This window comes from Peromyscus leucopus, chromosome X, assembly GCF_004664715.2.
Source record: "Peromyscus leucopus breed LL Stock chromosome X, UCI_PerLeu_2.1, whole genome shotgun sequence".
NCBI classification, from domain to species: Eukaryota; Metazoa; Chordata; class Mammalia; order Rodentia; family Cricetidae; genus Peromyscus; species Peromyscus leucopus.
In genome coordinates this window covers 5,050,035-5,064,483 of record NC_051083.1, presented here as the reverse complement: position 1 = coordinate 5,064,483, position 14,449 = coordinate 5,050,035, and the positions used below count along the sequence as shown (strand labels likewise).

The following is a 14,449-nucleotide window of genomic DNA, read 5'->3' as shown; positions in this document are numbered from 1 at the left end:
TTGTACTTTTGTATATAGTTTTTCTTATGTTAGTTATAACCTTTTTCCTTTTTTCTTTTTATTAAAATAGAAAAGGGGCCGGGTGGCGGCGCACGCCTTTAATCCCAGCACTTGGGAGGCAGAGCCAGGTGGATCTCTGTGAGTTCGAGGCCAGCCTGGGCTACCAAGTTAGCTCCAGGAAAGGCGCAAAGCTACGCAGAGAAACCCTGTCTTGAAAAACCAAAAAAAAAAAAAAAAAAAAAAAAAAAAAAAAAAAAAAAAAATAGAAAAGGGGAAATATGGTGATATTTTAATTGTACTGAAATGTGATTTTATTTGTATGTTAATAAATAAAGTTGCCTGGGTTTCAGAGCTAATAGCAAGCCATAGCAGAGCTGGGCGTTCATGGCACATGCCTTTAATCCCAGCAGGTAGGCAGAGCTTGGTAGATCTCTGTGTGGTCAAGGATACAGCCAGCATTGGAGACACATGCCTTTAATCTCAATACCATAGAAGACATGGAGGTCTGTACATACAGGCAGTGACGAGGCAGTCATGTGGTTGGGTTTACAACCAATGAGAAGCAGAACAGAAAGTATAAAGACAAACAGACAGGAAGTAGCTCTCTTTGGGAGAGGTCTCTTGGCTGAAGAGGCTAGCTGCAGCAGGTGGGTAAGGCTCTCAGCTCTGATCTCTTGGCTTTCTCTTTGCATTGGTTCTATGTTTCTTATTTAATGAGACGGTTGGTTCCATCTACAGTCTTTAGTGTTTTCTTTGATGAATCTATTTCCTCTATTTTTCTGCAACACCAGAGATTCTCTCTTCCATCCCTTGCATTTTGTTAGTTTGTAGTTCCTGTTTGTTTACTCAGATTTTCTATTTCCAGAGTTCCCTTAGTTTGTGTCTTCTTTATTGCCTCTATTTAAGTTTTCAAATCTTGAACTTTTTCATTCACTTGTTTAATTGCTTTTGCTTGGCTTTCTTTAAGGGATTTTTTGATTTCTTCCAAGTTTTTCTTTGTCTTTTTTTTCAATTTCTTTAAGTGTAGTTAAAGGCCTCTATCATCTTCTTAAAGTCATTTTTAAGGTCTATTTCTTCTGCTTCTTCTGCTTTGGGATGTTCATGTCTTGCTGTTACTGTAGTACCACTAGGTTCTGATGGTGCCATATTGGTCTTTCTGTTGTTGATTGTATTTTTGCACTGGCGTCTACACATCTCTTCCTCCACTTTGTGCAAGTGGTATCTGTGTCTGAGGGAGCCTCTTTTGGTCCGATTGATACTCTTTGTCTAATGGGAGCTCTTGGTTTAAGCCAGGCTCTTGGTCCAATTGGTGCTGATGGATTCTGTGTCTCAGGGAGATCTTAGTCCAATGGGCACCAGTGGGCTCTGTTTCAGGGAGCAGCTATTCTCCATTGGTTCAGGGTGGGACCTGTTTTCTGTTCCCAATTGTTGTAGGATGGGCTTATGTCTCCATTTTTCACTGGTGTCACAGGGTGCTGTTTTCTTGGCAAGGGGACAGGGGAAGAGACCGCTAGCTGGTCCCTGGGGCTCCAGTGGCTTGCAGGAGTGGCATGGAATGTGCCCATGGGGCCTAGGGGCTAGGGACCTGGTCTTCCCAGTCCAGAGATGGGGTCTTACCTGTTTCTAGTTGGTGCAGGTTGGGCTTATGACTGGTGGTTGCTGGTGTCACAAGGGGCTGTTTTCTTGGCAAGGGGGCAGGGAAGAGGCAGTTGGCTCTTCCCTGGGACTCCAATTGCTTGGGGGCTCACAGAATGTGCCCCAGGGCCTAGGGGCTAGGGACCTTGTCTGTCGAGTATAGAGATGAGGCCTTACTGAGGGGGCCTTACCTATTCCCAATCAGTGCAGTGTGGGCTTATGTCTCCAGTTTTTCACTGGTGTCACAGGGGGCTGAATTTCTTGGTGAGGGGGTGGGAGAAGGGGCAGCTGGCTGGTCCCTGGGGCTGCAATTGCTTAGGGAAAGGGCACAGGATGTGTCCCAGGGCCTAGGGCCTAGGACCTGGTCTGCCCAGTCTGGAGATGGGGCCTTACCTGTTCCCAATTGGTGCAGGATGAGCTTGTGTCTCCCTCAAACTTCTAATTAACTACTTAGCTAATTGTTACAGGACCACCATAGAGCCAGAGGCCAAGGATCATCAAATACATCCAGTCGATAAGGAACAGTAACAGATTAGAGGTATTCACACACCCAGACTCAAAAGTGCCTGGACTCTGCAAAAAACTGACCTTAATATAGTAATTTATTGTGGGGCATTTACCCACCAACCTCACAGCTCCCCAGAGTTTTCTGGAGTGTGAGCAGCAGGTTATATTAGATAGAAGGATTTATTGCAGAGATAAACAGATAGAAAATAAAGGATAGCCTTGAGAGGGCCTGGAACCTTTTCCAACGGCCCTGACTGTCTCTACCCCAGGGTCTTTATAGAGATGCCAAGGGGTGGAGCAAAAGACCTCCCCCCCCCAGTACAGCCAAGTGTAGACCATTCAGACACCTGCACTCAGGGCTGTGGTCCTAATCATTCTCTATGCGGACATGCTGGGTAAAGCCACGAGGAACCTGAAAACGGGCTCCTACAGGTCCCCCTTTCTTAATATATATATAAAAAAACTAATGTGGCGAGGGGACTTTTTTTGGGGGTCTAGTCTGGTGTTCTATAGCCTTCTTGTATCTTCATAGGCATTTCCTTCTTTAAGTTGGGAAAGTTTTCTTCTATGATTTTGTTGAATATATTTTCTGTGCTTTTGAGTTGAAATTCTTCTCCTTCTTCTATCTTCCTATTATTCGTAGGTTTGGTCTTTTCATGGTGTCCCAAATTTCTTGGACATTTTGATTCATGACTTTGTTGGCTTTAGTGTTTTCTTTGACTGATGAATCTATTTCTTCTACTGTATCTTCAATGCCAGAGATCCTCTCTTCCATCTCTTGCATTCTGTTGGTTATACTTGCATCTGAAGTTCCCGATCTTTTACTCAGATTTTCTATTTCCAGCATTCCCTCTGTTTGTGTCTTCTTCATTTTTTCTCTTTCCCTTTTCAGGTCTTGGACTGTTTCCTTTATTTGTTTCATTGCTTTTTCATGATTTTCTTTCAGTACCTTATTGTTTTCTACCAGGAATTTATTGTTTTCTTCTCATTTGTTTGCCCTTTCCTCTAATTGTTTATAGTGTTCTTCCCATTTTTTTGTCTTTTCCTCTACACAAGCCTCTACCATCTTCATGATGTTATTCATAAGGTATTCATAAGGCTGTTTTCTTCTGCTTCTTCCAATTTTTGATGTTCAGGTCTAGATGTTGGAGGTGGGCTAGGTTCTGGTGATGCTGTATTGCTCTTCATTTTGTTGTATGTACTTCTGCCTTGACGTCTGCCCATCTCACTGTGGTTTGTTCTTGGTCTTATCAGTGCACTTGGTTCAGACAGAGTTGACAGATTCAGGAAGTCTCTCTCTCTTGTCCAGATGGGAGCCCTCTTGTCCAAATGGGAACTCCAGGGCAGGATGGGAGCTCTCTCTGGTCCAGAAGGGATGTCCGGGGCAGGATGGGAGTGTTGTGCCCAGATTGTAACCCCCAGAGAGACCACCAAGGACAAACATACCAGAATGCAAAAGCAAGGTTTATCTGTTACAAGTCATGACAGGGAACTCATCTCAAGCCATCTCAAGTGAGGCAGGGAAGAGTTACTCTTTCTTGGGGAATTTAGTTTTTATAGGCAAAACCCATAAAATTTCTTAGAGGGGAGGGGGTTAGTACGGGTCCATCCTTGATTGGTCCAGTTTTTCCCGGGCCTGGACTTTATCTTATTCTAGCTTATCTGTTTGCCCTGTCAGGAGTTTTACAACTCATCTCCGGGGTCTGGTCATGTTATCTCCGGAGAGGGGCATTTTGTGGTTAATTGGTTACCATCAGACATTCTGACTTTGTTCTTTTGAGTTCCTGGGGCTGGCTCCATCATTTCTGGTGACTTGAAACTGGCCTGGGTCTATCTATATTGAGATATCTTTGTCTAAGGCCCCCTTTTTGAGACAATAGAGTGAGGGTCTTGTTGTGCCTAGATTGCATCCCCAAAGCCGCCACTGGAGACTTTAGGTACAGAATGCAAAAGTAAGGTGTATTCTAAGTTTACAAGCTTCCAGGGAGGCTCTTTCAAATCTCTCTCTCACAGCAGGGAGGTTGGAAGGAGCGCTCCCCTTTCTTTGTGAGGCTAGTTCCTAAAGGCACAGACCATATAATTTATTTAAACCCGCCTCCCTTTTTTTTAGTCTTTTGGTCGAATATCCTGACTCTGTGTTTTCCAAAGTCCCTGTAGCAGATACAGCCACCTGGAGAAAAGGGGTCTAAGTTCTTATCTACACTTAGGAATCCTGGTTTAAGCTTCTCTTTGTCTGTAGGGGATAGAGTGGGGGGTTTTACTGAGGTATCACAGGAGCTCTCCCTCTGTTCCAGAAGGGAAGTTCGGGGCAGGATGGGAGCTCTCTCTCTCTCTCTCTCTGGTCCTCTCTGGTCCAGAAGGGAAGTCTGGGGCAGGATGGGAGCTGGGTGCCAGTCTCTGTCTCAGGAAGTGGCTGGGGTCTCGGGCGGATGGGCGTGGGGACAGGGCGTGGAGTTTGCAGGATCTGCCAGGGGTCTTGGAGAAGGAGATCCTTCCTGGTGGGGCTAGAAGGGAACCTGCCCGGTGGCCAGAACCTGGGGCCAAGTTGGGCAGGTCTTCCCCAGAGTTGCTGGTGCCCAGGGATGGGGTCCGGGCTGAGCTAGAACACTCACCTCTGGTCCAGAAGGGAAGTCCAGGGCAGGATCAAAAATCACTAATTATTAATGGCTCACAGCAATCTCCATAGCTGTTACACCTCCTGGTATGGGAGTATAGGATGATAAAGATGGCATTTCTCTTTTGAATTAGGTCCAAGTTGACTACAGCAGTCTTAGCTGACTCAAGCCCTTTCTAAACCAAAAACTCTTAAGGCAACTACAAACTTAAAGAATCACTTAACTTCATCATTACCATTAACAGGTTAACATAAATATTGCTATACATAGTCACAATTCTCTCAAACTTACAACACAAAGCAAACTCTTAACAGAACCATTTGAATTAGCATATATGGTGCTATATATAGTTAACAGTTTTCTCTGTCTTACAACTTTAACTCTTAATCATTTGAATTTTCTTGCTAACAGAACATAGGAAAAACTTTGATGTATTCACATCAAACTTAAATATTTCCTTAACTCCACAAAACCAGAGTGCATTATTACCAATAGGTTAACATAATTTCTGCAAACATACATTCAACCTTAATTCACTCATACTCCTCCTTTTCTTTATAATTTTTTAAACAAAATCTCAAACCTAGTTAGAAAAAACCCAAACTTATACAATTCCTACAAACCCATATTGAAAAGCAATATTCTCAATCTAACCATTAATACTTTGAAAACTTTTAGCAAAACATCCAAAAACAGTTTCTTTTTTTTTTTTTTTTAAAGATTTATTTATTTATTATGTATACAGTATTCTGCCTGCATGTATGCCTGCAGGCCAGAAGAGGGCACCAGATCTCATTACAGATGGTTGTGAGCCACCATGTGGTTGCTGGGAATTGAACTCAGGATCTCTGGAAGAGCAGCCAGTGCTCTTAAACTCTGAGCCATCTCTCCAGCCCCCAAAAACAGTTTCTTAATAAAACTCTTTACACTTTAAAAGTAGTCTTAGTATACTCCATTTGCATTTTTTACTAACAAAACATGACATTAATCCACTCAAACAATTTTTGAAATTAGACTAAGGAATATTAACTCTCTCTTTTTCTTTATAATTTTTTTAAGCAAAGTCTCAAGCCTAGTTAGAAAATCCAAACTTTTCCATTTAAAAAGTTCCATTTGTAACACAAAACCAGTTCCATATGTAACTCCATTTTTACATCAACAGTTCCATAAAACAATTCAGGAATCACCAGTTAATAAAGCATATATGCATACACAAAGCTGCATCTTGATTCTAGGTAGAAACAATAAATTTCTTCATTTAAACAGTTCCATTTTTAACGCAATTCTAGAAAAACAGTTCCTAGGTCATTACTATAAGTAAGCTCCAAATTGTCCCATTGCAATGAAATCTCTATTGTTCATTTCATTTCTTAACTCCCAAAATTCAGATAATAAATTCTGGTATCAGCCTTCCAAATATTAATAAATCCATAACAAAAATCTTTTTGTAGTTTTCTCATTTTAAGTTAAAAAAGTTCAAAAAAGTAAATTTGGTATCAGGCTTTCACTTTCAAATATGAAGAGACATTTTTCAACCAAAACTTTTTGCAGTTAGCAATTTTAGTTAAAACAAGCATTTCTGCAACTTTTATTCTCAAGCCAGAGACGTTTTTAGGTACAGTAGTATTCTAAACCACCGTTTTTTTATGTTAGCTCAGGTTTTTCGTGTTGCGTTGATTTTCCATGGATCTCAGCAGCGGATGTCTTGTGCTGCTTCTGGCATCCGCCATTCTTAGCTTCTTAGCTGCTTCTGGAGCTTTTGAAACCATTCAGACTGCCTACTTTGCAGCCTACTGGGACACTACCTTCTGTGTCTCAGGTTCTTTCAACCATGTATATTAAGAATAGACTCATACTTAACATTTACATTTTTTTACAAACTCACATATAACATATTTTGCCTTGAAAAGCTTTTAGACTCACATTCAACATTTACACATTTTTACAAACTCACATATAACATATCAACATCTACTTATTTATATACTTCTTGTCTTATTTCTTGATTAAACTTACATTTACAACTAGTATCTTTCTTATAAGCTTTTACTACATGTCTTAAGACTACCTTAGATACTTCTTACAAGCTTATATTCTTAAAGGAACTCTATAAATCTATTTTACACACTTATATTCATAAGAACTATTAAGCAAACTCTACAGGGCTACCATTAGCTTATAACTAACTTAGCAAACTCCTAAAGATTTCTTAGCAGAGATTTAACAAGACAGTATCACTATCTATTAGAAAGATTCTCTTAACTAGACAGGAAGTATGTACATGATTTCTAAAATTTAGAGTTTATAGTCTGCTTTGGTATACAACAACTGGGATTTAGTGAGTGGTGTCATTATAGAGTTGTGATACTTGTTGCTAGGGGAGTGTAACATTCTCAGGACGAAGCCACACCCCAGAGTTGCTGAGTTCTCTCAGCTCTTCCTGAACCAGCAAAGATGCACTGTCAGCAGTAAACAGTTTTTAACTAGAGGCTGTCCCTTCACCCAAATTCATAATAGCTCCCCTAAGTGCTTCAATTCAGACAAACATTTCTATTACAGCAGTACTTCTGGTTTGTTCTACTGAAAAACTTCACTTCACTCTGAATGTGAAATTATCATATTTAGCTGCTGTAAAGCTCTTTGCCAAATACTGCACAGCTATTAGGTGATATAAAGTATTTTTCTAAAGGAGCTAGTAAAGCCAAAAGTGGCACAGCTCTGAACTCTATTTCCTCACTGTTTGCATTAACCAGTGACAAAACCTCAGAAACACTAATCGGGCCACTTTCATTCTGGTTCCTTTATAGGAACGTCATTGGAGCTGACCTTCCTTAGTTTCACACTCCTTACCAGATGCTCCAGTAACCACCAAGCTTCATTCTCCTCTTGTGAAAAAACACAAACATGTCCTCGACCCTATATTAAGACAGGATCGGGACCCTTCCATAATCCCGAGCAGGGATCTTTCCATTTCACTTGAGCAAAAGTTGCTTGGATGCCGCTGTGTCAAAACTCATATCTGTGGCAGACTGTTCATAGACATCCATAATCAAAAAGTTCAGAACAAAAAGAGCACGATTTAATGTATTATGTGGCGATTGAGGGTAAATTTCTTCCTTTTCTAGTTTTATTTTTTGAAGTTGTATTTAAGACTGCTATGAGCCCTTTCTACTACACCTTGTCCCTGAGGATTATAAGGAATACCTGTTTTATGTATGGTTTCCCATTGGGTACAAAATTGTTGAAATGCCTTACTACTATATCCAGAACCTTTATCAGTTTTAATAATTTTTGGTATATGCTGTGGGATGTTCTGTATGGCAAATGTGTTGCTCTGATTGGTTAGTAAATAAAACACTGATTGGCCAGTAGTCAGGCAGGAAGAAGTATAGGTGGGACAAGGAGGAGAAGAATTGTGGGAAGTAGAAGGCTGAGTCAGAGACACTTCCAGCCGCCACCATAACAAGCCACATGTGAAGAAGCCAGTAGGCCACGAGCCACATGGCAAGGTATAGATTTATAGAAATGGGTTAATTTAAGATATTAGAGCAGTTAGCAAGAAGCCTGTCACGGCCACACAGGTATACCCATATACGAAAAACACTTCAAGCAGTGCATAATTACATGTTTTGTAGCTTCCCCAGGTTGTGCACTAGCCATTAAAAATCCTGAATAAGTGTCAATGGTCACATGTACTTATCTTAATTTGTCAAATTCTACAATATGAGTAACATCCATTTGCCATTGATGATTGGGAAGAAGACCTTGAGGGTTTACCCCTAAGTGAAGGATAGGAAAATATTTTGGACATACCCCACATTTAACTATTTGACGAGCTGCTTCTTTGGTAAGTTTGAATTGCTTTCTTAAGCTTTTGCTATTTTGATGATGAAGAGCATGTGACTGTTGAGCCATTTTCACTTGGGATAATGCTCAGCCATTGCATTACCCCTCAGCTAAAGGACGAGCAAGATTGGAGTGAGCTCTAATATGGCCCACAAAGCATGGCGGCTTTCTTTTGTGGAATAGCGTCTTGAATTTATTGAAACATTTTGACTTGAATGTTGTTAATTCCATTATTTTCACCAAAATTTACTATTCAAAGGAGTCAAGAACATAGATGTTCTTTCATGAAATGTATCCTTCATTAGCTTACTTTGAGAAAAAGCATTTTCAGGATTTAGTATTTTTATTTCATTAGCTTTAACTCCTGATGTTATTAGCAGCTGTAATATTTAGCATTGATTTCTTATAAGGAACTTTCAGGTGAAGCAACTCTTTTGTAAGACAGCTAGTTTTTCTGAAGTTTGTTTCCCATCTATAAAGCAGTCGTTTCTTTTTGAATGCCTGTTTCCTTGTCTCCTTATTAGATTTGCAAAGGAATTACTCATTGCAGGCAGTTTGTTCAAGAGGCAAAGAACTTTTTAAATTTCAACATAAGTTTCTTCATATCTAAGACAACGTTCAGTGTATAAACTGCTTTCCCTTGTTTTCTTAAGGATTTTAAAGTGGCTTGTTTGCTCTTATAGGTAGCTTTTTAGTCATCCAACTACCGTAAAAACTTTGCACAGCTATTAGGGTAAATAAGGTATTTGATCAACGGAGCCCCAAACCGAGAAGCACCTAGTTCCATATCCTTTCAATTTTTCATTGGAACTGACACTTAAACTCTTAGACGATTTTCCTCCTTATTCTTTTAAAAGCTGTATTTTAAGTTTACCATGAACATATTTTCAAGCTGACAAAAGTGTTTCAGGGCAATTTCGCCATCTTTAGCGGAAAAACTACCTTTCCCAGAATGCATTTCCCTTATATCAGTCTTTTCCCATAGTTCTTTTTGGGTCTGAGAGTCAACTGGTTCACTCTTACCAGACTTGCTTACAAATTCTTGCCCAGGAAGTTTGAACAAAGATTTTTGCTTTTGCAATGGGAGATTTGAACAAGCATTTTACATTTTCAACTATGGGACATTGGGAGATTTCTGGTCTCTCCTCAGCTGGCTTTAACAGGTGTCTCTCCTTCATTTGACACTGGCCTGGATCAGAACCACACCTGCCTCATTAGTGGGCATTGAGGCTGGCATTTCTGATAGCAACTTTCCTCGGGGCTTGTGTTTGTCTTAGCCAGTCAGTGAAAAACAAGATCATTTACAACAGCTTTTTCATAGCTCTTTCAAGAGATTTTCTCCCACTGATCTATCTCATTTTGCTTGTTCCTCTCCCCCCCCCCCCCCGCCCCAGATGCAGAGCTTCAGGTATCTGTCTGCGGCTCTGTACCTCTGCTAGCTGCCTTTGGAGGTAGGGGCTTTTTTTTTTCTCCCCCCTAATCTGCCTCAAATTCTAGCAGCTTTTTCAGGTCATATATTTTCTGGGGAGGATTATGTCCCTTCTGTTTCTTCAGAGTGTTTCTCCCAGACAGTTCCCAGTTTGGTCTCAATTTATCCCCTCTAGCCCAGAAACATTTCCCACTGCCACAGTGACAGCTTTTTTGCTTCTGAAAGTAGGGACTTTAGTCCGTTTCTGTTTTCGGGGTCTGTGTGGTTTGTGTACAGACTGAAAATCTAACAAGAGATGTTTTTGCCATTTCTAAACTCCCTTTAGGACAAGTGTTTTGCCTCATCAGGCCTTCACCTGGCCAGTCCCCCAGTGGGTTGTGTTTGCTTGTCTGGGTGCTCAAGGACAGAGCTTATGCCAAAGGCAATCACCCCTCAGGGCTACACTCCCTCATCTCACCAGGAGTCAGTTGAAACAAAGCTTTTCTCAAAGAGATGCTTTCTCTGACAGAAAAGAGACCTTTACTCCTGGATAGTTCTGTTCTGCCCTGGCTGGGCTCTTTCCCCAGACAGCGTTCTGACTCAGCAGCACAACTGCTTCAGATACAGTTCAGCTTTACTGTTTTCCCAAAAAGGTCCTTACTCTGATAGAAAAGCTTTTTCTCAGATTTCTTTTTGCAGCTGTAGACCTATCAACCCTGGACTTGTAGGAAAGCAGACAACTATGCTATTCCAACTGGCTTTAGTTTTGTTGGTTCATTAGCAATCTTCCCCTGGGTCCTGCACCTTCCTGCCTTAGCTGTGCACTCCAGGAAGTTTATCACTGCGGAAACCCTAGTATCCCCGAAATGCATTTCAACTCAGAGCCTCTGGCCAGTCACCTCTGGGTTTTTGCTCTGAAGGAAGGATACCATTGCATTGCTTCAGGGGATCTTTGTGTTAGGAGGATTAGGAGAACCTTTTCATTCTGAAAAGCTCACTCAGAAACAAAACCCTTGATGCCTCAGCTTGGCTGTAACTGAAAAGCTTGGCTTTTTTGCTTTTCTCAGGTAAGGCTTCCTGTCTTTTTGGGCTCTCTGTAGCTCTTTACCCACACTCTCCCAGGCGCTTCCCTCAGGCTACTCTGACCCACTGTCTTTTCCTAGCTTGAAGAGACAGAGCTTAGAAGAGGTTTTTAGGAACTTGTCCCTGCCTCCTGCATTGCAGGGAGGATCTTTAAAGCTTGAAAGAGAACTTAGAGTCATTTTGCTGTCTTAAGAAGTTTGTTTTCCCTTAGAGCTAATCACAGGTGGTCCCCATACTAATATCTTCAGGTGATTCTAATTTGTTCTTCTGAGAGAGTTCTGAAAGGCTTTAGTTTTTAAGTTTAAGAGATTTTTTCCTCCCCAAATTTTCCAAGAAAAGCTTTTTGGTTTAAGAGAAAGATTTTTTCCCAAGAAAGAAAGACCAACTTTTCCCAAAACTTCTGAACTTTAAACTTTTTGGCTTTTTACACCCCCATTTTTGCCTCAGGGAGAAAACACTTTCTCCTGCTGCTTGGACTTAGCATTTCAGCTGTCCCCAGGACAAAAGCTTCCATAGGAAACTTTCTTCCCAATAAGCTCAAAGAAGAGCTTTTTTACTGCCCATAAAGCCCAAAGAAAGATTTTTTCCCCAGTTTGTGTTTATAGCCCCCAAAGTTAAAAAATTGGAGTTTTTCTGTCTAGTTGCCTTACTTATTTTCTACACATTTTTTTTCTACACCATATTACTACCCTATACCTTATACTTATTTTTCACAGATAGAAATTGAGAAAGGGATAGAAATAGAAAATTTTGACAGAAGAGAATTTTGCTCTGTAGCATCGGACATCCTTCCAGTCTGCTTTCCTTTTCTCTTGAGGATAAAATCCCTGCCCCTCAATTATATATATATATATATATTTTCCATAACACTGGCATGCCTTTCCACTGGCAGGGCTGACCCACACTTTCACCAAAAAACTCTGTAATAAAACCATTATTTTCCTTTATTTTTAGTCCCTATTACTTTGTCTTTAGTCCCTGTTCATTTGTCTTAGTCCCCCTTTTTTTCTTTAGTCCCCCCTTTTTTTCTTTAGTCCCCTTTTTTTTCTGTTGTCTTTGGTCCCTGTTCATGGCACCATTCTGTGGGGGTGTTTACCCACCAATCCCACAGCTCCCCAGAGTTTTCTTGAGTGTGAGCAGCAGGAGATATTAGATAGAAGGATTTATTGCAGAAAATATTGTGGAGATAAACAGATAGAAAATAAAGGATAGCCTCGAGAAGGCCTGGAGCCTTTTCCAACAGGCCCTGACTGTCTCTGCCACAGGGTATTTATAGAGACGCCAAGGGGTGGAGCAAAAGACCTCCTCCCCCAGCACAGCCAAGTGCAGACCATCTCAGACACCTGCACTCAGGCCCGTGGTACTAATCATTCTCTATGCAGACATGCTGGGTAAAGCCATGAGGAACCCGAAAATGGGCTCCCACAATTTATTACTTTTAAATGCCCTCAGCAATTGATCACCTGTATCTCCTGGATGCTAAACTAATAAAGGAAACAGGTGCCTTGAGGTTTGTTTTAAAGAAGACTTATCTCTGGTGAAAATTAAAAGCATGTTACAGGTTTCTCTTTTTCTCTCTCTTGCTAACACTAACTAATAACATTCAGATAGCAGAGTATTAAACATTTAATATCATGGTTACCAGCTCAAGATTTTAAATTACTTGCAGCTGCTTCTTAATATGTTTAAAATTTCTTCTGTGTTCCAGAGCCAGCTTGAATCCACCTGTACAGGTCAGATCCACTTCAGATAAGTATCATTCAAATTTTCCTGGTCCTGGGACCCCCTTCCTCACCCCAAGACCCCTCAGGGACCCCCCCAAGGTAAAATTTTTTTCTAAACTTCCTCTTCTGCCTTGCTAGCACCTTGTCAGATCCAAACAGTCAGATCCAAGCAGCAATGGACAATTCCACAGAGCCTGAAGCAGCAGAAGATGATGGAGAATTCCTAAAGCAGTGGAAAACAATCTACTACCTCAGGACATCTGGCTACCTCAAAAGTCCCCTTTCCTACTCCCCAAAGTTAACCAATGCCCAGTGAGTCAGCTGGAAGCAGTTTTGGGAGACACAGCACCCCCATTCCTGTTTACCCACCAATTTTTATAAAAAAGAGTCTGGAATGTTAGAATTCCTAGCCACTCCCGAGCTACATGACTGCACATGCGCTGTCCAGCAGCCAGGCAAGATGTTTAGTCATCCCAGGGCCTTACATCCTACATAATCCATGTGCTGCGTGATCATGTAATTTGCTCACAGCATGATCATGTAATCTATGAGCGTGTGTGGCATAGCTATGTAAGCCTATATGTGTATGTGCAGTGGGTAGCTATAAAAGCAGGTTCCACCTATTACTTCTCTCTCTTCCTGCATGGTCATTCCATAGGCCTATGCACACCCTCTCTCTATTCCCTTAATAAACTCTTATAGTGGGTTTTGTTGTGCCTCATGGCTTCTCTCGTACAGTAAATAGCACTGTTTAATAAATAACATTGCACTGCTTAATAAATAACAAAGGCTCCTAGCAGGAGTAGATATGTAGCTTAAATTGGCCATCTCCTGTGACCAGGCAAGACTTTCAGTGGAGGGATTGGGACCCCAAACCAGCCACATAACCTTCAACTTACAGTTTGTCCTGCCTATGGGATAAGCTGGGGTAAGGATTGAGCAGAGATTGTGGGAGTGGCCAACCAATGACTGGTCTAGCCTGAAACCCATGCCATAAGATGAGCCCACACTTGACACTGCCTGGGGGCCAGACCTAGAGGCTAGATGACCAAACATGATTGGTTAAAAAAAATTCTATGCACTGTTGCCTAATATTCTGTTATACTTATAGATTGGTGCCTAGCCCAACTGTCATCAGAGAGACTTCATCCAGCAACTGATGGAAACAGATACAGAGACCCAAAGTCAAATATTTGGTGGAGCTTGGGGATCCTGAGGAAGAAGGTAGAAAGAATTATAGGAGCCAGAGGGATCTAAGACATCACAAGAAAACCCACAGAATCAACTACTCTGGGGTCATATGGGCTCACAGAGACTGAACCGACAACCAGGGAGCCTACATGGGACTGACCTAGGCCATCTGCATATATATGACAGTTGTATAGCTTGGTCTTCTCGTGGGACTCCTAACAGTGTGAGCAGGGGCTGTCTCTGACTCTTTTGCCAGATTTTGGGCCCCTATTCCTCACACTAGGTCACCTTGTCCAGCCTTAATAGGAGGGGAGGTGCTTAGTCTCACTTCAACTTCATATACCATGTTTTGTTGATCTCCATGGGAAGCCTTCCATTTTCTGAATAAAAAGGACAAGGAATGGATTCCAGAGAGGCAGAGGGGAGGTGGGAGGGAGAAG

The 14,449-nt window shown here is 41.4% G+C and overlaps 1 long non-coding RNA gene across 3 annotated transcripts in view; it reads left to right on the top strand.

Annotated features, from left to right (window-relative positions):
• Window positions 1-14,125, top strand: part of LOC114703976 — a 56,036-nt gene extending 41,911 nt beyond the window's left edge. For 2 of the 3 annotated variants that reach the window (XR_005089989.1, XR_005089987.1), the window contains exon 5: window positions 12,803-13,263. This is a non-coding gene — a long non-coding RNA (uncharacterized LOC114703976). Of the gene's footprint in view, window positions 1-12,802; window positions 13,264-13,929 lie in introns of those variants that run through there. The other variant, XR_005089988.1, reaches the window with a different exon arrangement.
• Window positions 14,126-14,449: the final 324 nt, after the last annotated feature.